The following is a 6,623-nucleotide window of genomic DNA, read 5'->3' as shown; positions in this document are numbered from 1 at the left end:
TTCCACAAGAAAAACATTTGAAAGGTAGCTTACCTCTGAACCTTCCAGAACCCCTTTGAAGATTTCTGACAAAATTTGATTCTTCTTCCTCTACTTCTGGAACATGGCTTGCTTCATAGTAATCTTCTTTGCCTGATGCCTTGAAAGCAGCTTCCCTTCTGTCTGATGGACCTCCCTTTCTCATTTCATAAGCAGTTAAAATTCCATGTAGCTGAGACATAGTGAGAATTCGGAGATTTTCCTTTTCTTCTATTGCAGATACTTTAGATTCAAACTTGGGGGATAATGATCTTAGAATCTTTTCAACTACTATAGCCTCTTTTATTTCTTCACCCAAATTGTTCATACAATTAACAATCTCATCTACCCGAAGAAAATAATTAGCCACACTTTCATCATTATACATCTTGAGAGTCTCATACTGAATCCTGAGGGTTTGAAGTTTAGCTCGCTTTACCTGTTCATCTCCTTCATAGCTCGTGACCATTTTGTCCCATATCTCTTTTGCTGATTTGAAGTGCATTACCTTCATGAATTCTGTTTGGGATATACTTCCTAATAGAGTACTGACTGCTTTTGCATTTGTTTCATATTTCTTCTTCTCAGCTGGATCTGTAGGAGTAACTGAAGGAAAAGCGTAGCCTGTTTCTACAATGTCCCAAACTTCTGTACCAAGAGATTGAAGATATGCAGTAACTCTTACCTTCCAATAGTTGAAGTTTGTCCCATCAAAAATTGGTGCCCTGATTGATGCTTCTCTCTCGTAGTTGCTCATGATGAACGATCTACCTTCAAGCGATCAAGCTTCTCTGAAGGACCTGCTCTGATACCAATTGTTGAAAATAATACTGAGAGGGGGGGTGAATCAGTATTATCTGGCAATTTAACAATTCTTCTTTATTTGATCTTTGAATTATTCTTGCATATCAGTACCATAAAATAATGAGCATGAACAAAGAAAATAGATAGTCACACCAAAGAACACAAGATGTAAGGTGGAAACCCAATGTGGGTGAAAACCACCTGCTGCAATATGTCTCTATCTTCTTTCAAATTAGAAACTCCTTTTACAATGATTTTGTACTGATGCAGTCCTTTACCAGTACGCAGGCTGCAACCTGTAGAGAGCTACAACTCTCTACTTCTTTTCATAAAGCATCAAATGATCATCAAGTGCATAACAGTTACAGTCTACTACAGTTATCAGATCAGCAATAACAGAATTAACCCAGAACACCTTATCAACAGAGAAATATAATCAACAGAACAGAGACGCAGTTTTCCCTTCTGTGGCCTGCGACCAGACGCAGTTAACCTTCTGCTCCCCTGCGTCCACACGCAGATATCCTTCTGCTGCGCTGCGTGCCCACGCACTGTTCCTTCAACTGTACTGCGTCCTTTTGCTACAGGGACGCACCCAAGAACACTATCGCGCCGCGTCCTGTTACCCCAAAGACGCACCCAGAGACACTATCGCGCCGCGCCTTTTTACCTCAGGGACGCACCTGAACCTGGTCTGTCCTGCATCCCCACGCAGATCTCCCGTTACTGAGCTGCGTCCCGGACGCACCTGAGCCACGACTGCCCTGCGTCCCCACGCAAGTTTCTCTCTGCTGCGCTGCGTCTCGGCGCACTTGGCCTTCATTGAAACTGCGTACCTTCAGATATGAATGATTTCAAGACCTTAAGTGTAACCCAAATAGTCAGATCTACAGATCTGATCTTGCGCCAAAGAGATCTTAGTCCTTCAGTAGATTCGCCTTCTTTAGATTTAGACTAGATCTCACCCAATAAGATATTCAACCAAAGACATGCTCAAACCAAATGATCTCCTTTGCTTTATATAGGCAAGCTCCTCCTCAAATCAAGGAACAATACCACGAGCCGACACCTTAAAAACACAATACCGTCGGCTAGATACCAGGAGTAAGTCACAAGAAACCCCCACGTGTGCTTTTTTCTGCCTTAAAAAGTGTGCACTGGGTGTATGCACCTTCTGAACGGCTGGACTGCGTCCCTGGACGCGGTCTATGCATGGATTACCTGCGGGTACACACTATCTGAAAGGTGTACCTGCGTCCTTCTTAAATTTTTCAATAAATGAAGAGCTGATCATCAATCTTTGCTGCTGACATGAAGAACAGCGATCTACCACCTAAATGGGTTGCCATCAAGGACAACACCTGAACCATGAACCATAATGCCAACAAATGGATCTGGGGGGGGGCTCCTTATGGATCTTTGGAATCCCATATATCCTTGGAGTAAGAGTATTTCTCTCAATAATCTTATGTCATATGGAGTTTATGGTGTTACTAGATTTAATATCTAAAGCAAAAGCCTTCAGCCTTTTTTATGGGGTTCTTACTTATCTTTTTGTAGCTACCGTTGTTACAAAGGTGATCCAACATTTTTCTATGGTAGTCCTCCCTATCTAAGATAAAAACCACCCCACCCCTATCAACTTTGAGAATAACAATGTTGGCATTATTGTTCAAGGCCTTGAGAGCTTCGAACTCCAACTCGCTAATGTTTCTCTTAGGAGGTTTAGCCATTCTAAGAATAACTGCAAAATCTTGTCTAATAACATCTTTTACATTATTTGGTAAGTCCCTAATACAAAATTCAACATCATAAATAATTTCCTCTACCAGATTTTTTCTCAGGGCAAGGGAAAAGGTTAGCAACCCTCTTATTAAGAGAAGGGGATAACCCATTATTGTTAGGGAAAGGAATAGGGACACCAATTTGGGACTGAGAATCAGAGGGGAGGGCATTCACGAAGGAGGTTTTAATGATGATGGAGGAGGGGGAACTTGGGCCTAGGGGATAGATTGTGGTAGGGGAGGAAATCGAGGGATTTGATAAAGGGACTACGTCGATGTCGGGACAAGAAATGGAGGGATGTGAGAGCAATGGGATTGAACGTTGGTCCACATAAGTAGAGGATCTGGACACTTGAGAGACCGAGGAGACCATTAAGGCATGGCACAAGTGGAAAATAGGATTGAAGGGAGAGCCTCCATTTGTAATTGATCTGCTTGAGGGAGAAGACGGTCTTAGGGTCAATGAGGATGGCTCAACGGAAGAGGACGATGGGAGTAGGGACTAAAAAGGGGAGATAATTATGGTAAAGTAGGGTGTGACATGATCATCGAAGAGAGCAGAGATGGGTTTGACAATACCACTGGAGCGGGTAAAATTAACCCAGGAGAGATTAACGTTTGTTGGTTTAGGAATAGGACTATGCCTGGTGATTAAGGAATAGGACTCATAGATTTCATAACACCTAATCGGTCGGGAGAAATGGGAGAGAGCGGATTCACCTACAACGTAACTCTTAGCTAGTCGATATTGTTGGAGAAAACATCGATAACAGTTTTGGAGTCAACGTCAAGGACGGGGAGGTTCTTATCCACTGAACTTGAGCACAAGGTTACCTGTGAGGGAGGAGAGGGAGATGAACAAAACTGACTTGTGTGAACTAAGGAATTGAGGGCAGAAATTTGATCACCATTAATCTAGCTTCTGGAAGAGTTCCTAAACATGTTAGACGAACAAACACAAGAAGAAAAATCACTTTGGAGTTTGAAAAACTTCTCATAATGTTTTTTATTATAAACTTCCTCGAAATTAAGTCTTTAAGGTAAAACATGCTTTAATCCTTTTCCACAGGGATGAGGACACGATATGTGACATCTCCAAGTGCAGCAAAAAGGATCTATGAGAAATAAAATCAAGAACTCTCCTAAGCCTATATATTTCAAATTGAATAAGAGCCAAAGTTGTTTTCAAAAAAATATGATAGTTTTTAGAATTATTAAGGTGATGCTTAATACGAGAAAAAAGAGGAATTATAAAAGCATCTCTACATATTTTCAAAAAAATTAGATCATACTTCATCTTGATACCTTCAAGCATGCCCATTCAAATTGAATTTTTTTTATCACAATGGCCCTTTTGTACAGGGTTGTAATATCTAAATTCAATCTTTTGTGATTCGTATCGTTATGAGAAATTTCTTTCAGTAAAATCACATTGACAATATTTGGTCAACGTGTTTTGAACCATCCACTATTGTTCAGCATCAGGACTAAGATGGAGAGTTTCATCCATGAATGAAGTTAAATAATGTAGAGATGAAACATAATTCCAACAATCAAATATTAATGGTAAAACCATGAATCATTAATAACATTCAAATTGAATAAAAAACTTTTAATGTTACACTAAAAGGAATTTATTCAATTTGAAATGTTATTAAATGATTCATGGTTTTATCGTTAATAAGTGATCATTGGAATTTTGTTTCATCTCTACACTATTTAATTTCATTCTTAGATTAGACTCTCCATCTAAGTTCTAATAATGAACCATAGTTGATGGTTCGAAATGTGTCAACCAGGAATTGTCAATGTGATTTTACCAAAAGAAATTTCTCATAAAATTATTTAAATTTTTACTTGTAAGGGTTACTCGAGGATTCTCAACTAAAGCAAATTGTACGTCCTCTTTTTGTAACAATTTTTTCCCACCCATCATCAATACACTTGGATCTACTTCATCTTTAGGTTCTTCATCTGGCAAGGGTAACAAGGTGAGCCTCTAACCATCTTTCTCAAGAGTATATGTATTCCTTCTATTTTCATGGATAACTTTCCTATAATATTGCCATGGTCTCCCCAACAAAACATGGCAAACATCCATCTGTGTCATATCACATACAATTTCATCTTTATATTTAATCCACCTTACATTGTTCATTAACTAAAATTTGATGGCCTTTTTGCAACCAAGATATATTGTAGGGATAAGGATGGGTTGTCCTCTTCAAATTCAATTTCTCTACCATTTAAGTGGAGACTAAGTTGTCCATGCTACAACTATCAATTACAACTTTGTGGCACTTATCTTTAGATTTGCGCATAGTCCTGAATAAAATTCTCCTTTGAGATGGTTCTTTGACTTCCTTCTATGCTTTCATCAACACTCTCTTCATCAGCAAAGACTCCTTGCTTTAGGAACTTCTTCAATTGTGGCTAGATTCTCATTCTCCTCCTTTTATTTTTCAACATGAGCACTTCTTTGGCCTGCTAGCGCATTCCCGGGATACTCCCAACACATATGTCCTTATTTTCCACATCTTAAGCATCTAAGTTGATAATCTCTTTCTCGACCTATGCCTTGGGAGAATGATATTCTTTCTCTTCAATTACCTCCTTTTGGTGATTGGATGTTGGAGCTTGCTCCTTCTTCTCTTACAAATTTGACTCTTCATCTTCCACTTTGTTGTCCTTTGCCTCTTGCATGATCTGAATCTCTTCAGCTACCGGAATTAATCAAGATATTTTACTTCTGTGATGTTAGCAGAATTGCATGTGAAATAGAATAAAACAACCACATGTGCATAATGAAATAAGAGGAAATATAATGACGATCAGAAAATCAGAGGACACAAACACATTGATAACAAATTTCACCCAATGTGGGTTACGTCTTTGGGCCCTGGTGTCAAGAGTGGGGAGGCAACTTCATTAAATGTTGCAAGATGATGATGAGTATATAGTACATTATTTGGCATTACAAGGATGAATACCCTCAACTAGAGTGGCATGTCTCTCGACGAGACGTTCTAAAAAACTCTCACTCATATGGAAAAATTCCCTCAACAAGAGTGGAATGTCTCTCCAAGAGATGTCCTATACGAACTCTCACTCATATGGACATTCCTTCATCATGAAAAGCTAATAAAATCTCACATGATGTGGCATACAAGTATCCCTCAACATAACGGTAATCATGGATCTCAACAACAAAAGCATCATCTCAGCAAATCAGAAGAAAAGCATGACATAATTACATCATATACCTCCACCTTCAAGGATGGCCGAAAAATGCAAAGCTTAGTTGTTGAAACAGACATCATCGTTGAATGTTTGGCGCAAAATCATGTCAAATGACTATAAGTTTTGCCCCTTTCTAACTCTGTCAAATTCTAGACCCTCGGGCATCTTGAAGATTCCCCCAAACATTCCCTCCTGAAGATGAACAAAAAATCCATTGCTCGGATGAATATTCTATGCACATCACTGCGCTCCCTGTGAAATTCTGTGAAAATGACTATAAAGTTGGCATTATTCCGCCCCTATCAAAAATCAGTCTCTAAGGGAATCTTTAGATTCCACAAAATTCTGCGAAGATTCCATGCTGCTAGACACCTAAATTTCTACTGCTTGGAAGGAGATTATGACTGCACGGTTGGAATCGCAGCGAGAAAACGTGTAGAAATGATTATAAGCTTGACAAATTCTGACACTGACACCTCTAGCCCTCTAAGGGAATCTTTTTAGCATATTCGTATATTCCCCTACTCATGGTTCCACAACTCTGATTCGCTCATGGTTCCATCCAGCCTTGGCTTAGTGCTCTCCCGGTCGAATGAAAAAAAATATTCTTATATAATTTTTCTGGGCGTTGTTAACAATGAGGTCATTTGCCCCGTTGGCAAAGGAGCTCAAATTAGTTGTGGGTGGTCGAGGGTTCCAACCTCACCAACCCCCAAGTAGCAAGGATTGTTTATTTTTGGGCCAAAGATTTAATTTTTCGATTGGCAGTGTGTTAAT

The sequence above is a fragment of the Pinus tabuliformis genome, chromosome 1_1, assembly GCF_031772625.1.
Source record: "Pinus tabuliformis cultivar Carrire ecotype Pingquan chromosome 1_1, CPIR1, whole genome shotgun sequence".
NCBI classification, from domain to species: Eukaryota; Viridiplantae; Streptophyta; class Pinopsida; order Pinales; family Pinaceae; genus Pinus; species Pinus tabuliformis.
Note: the sequence above shows the minus strand (reverse complement) of the source record.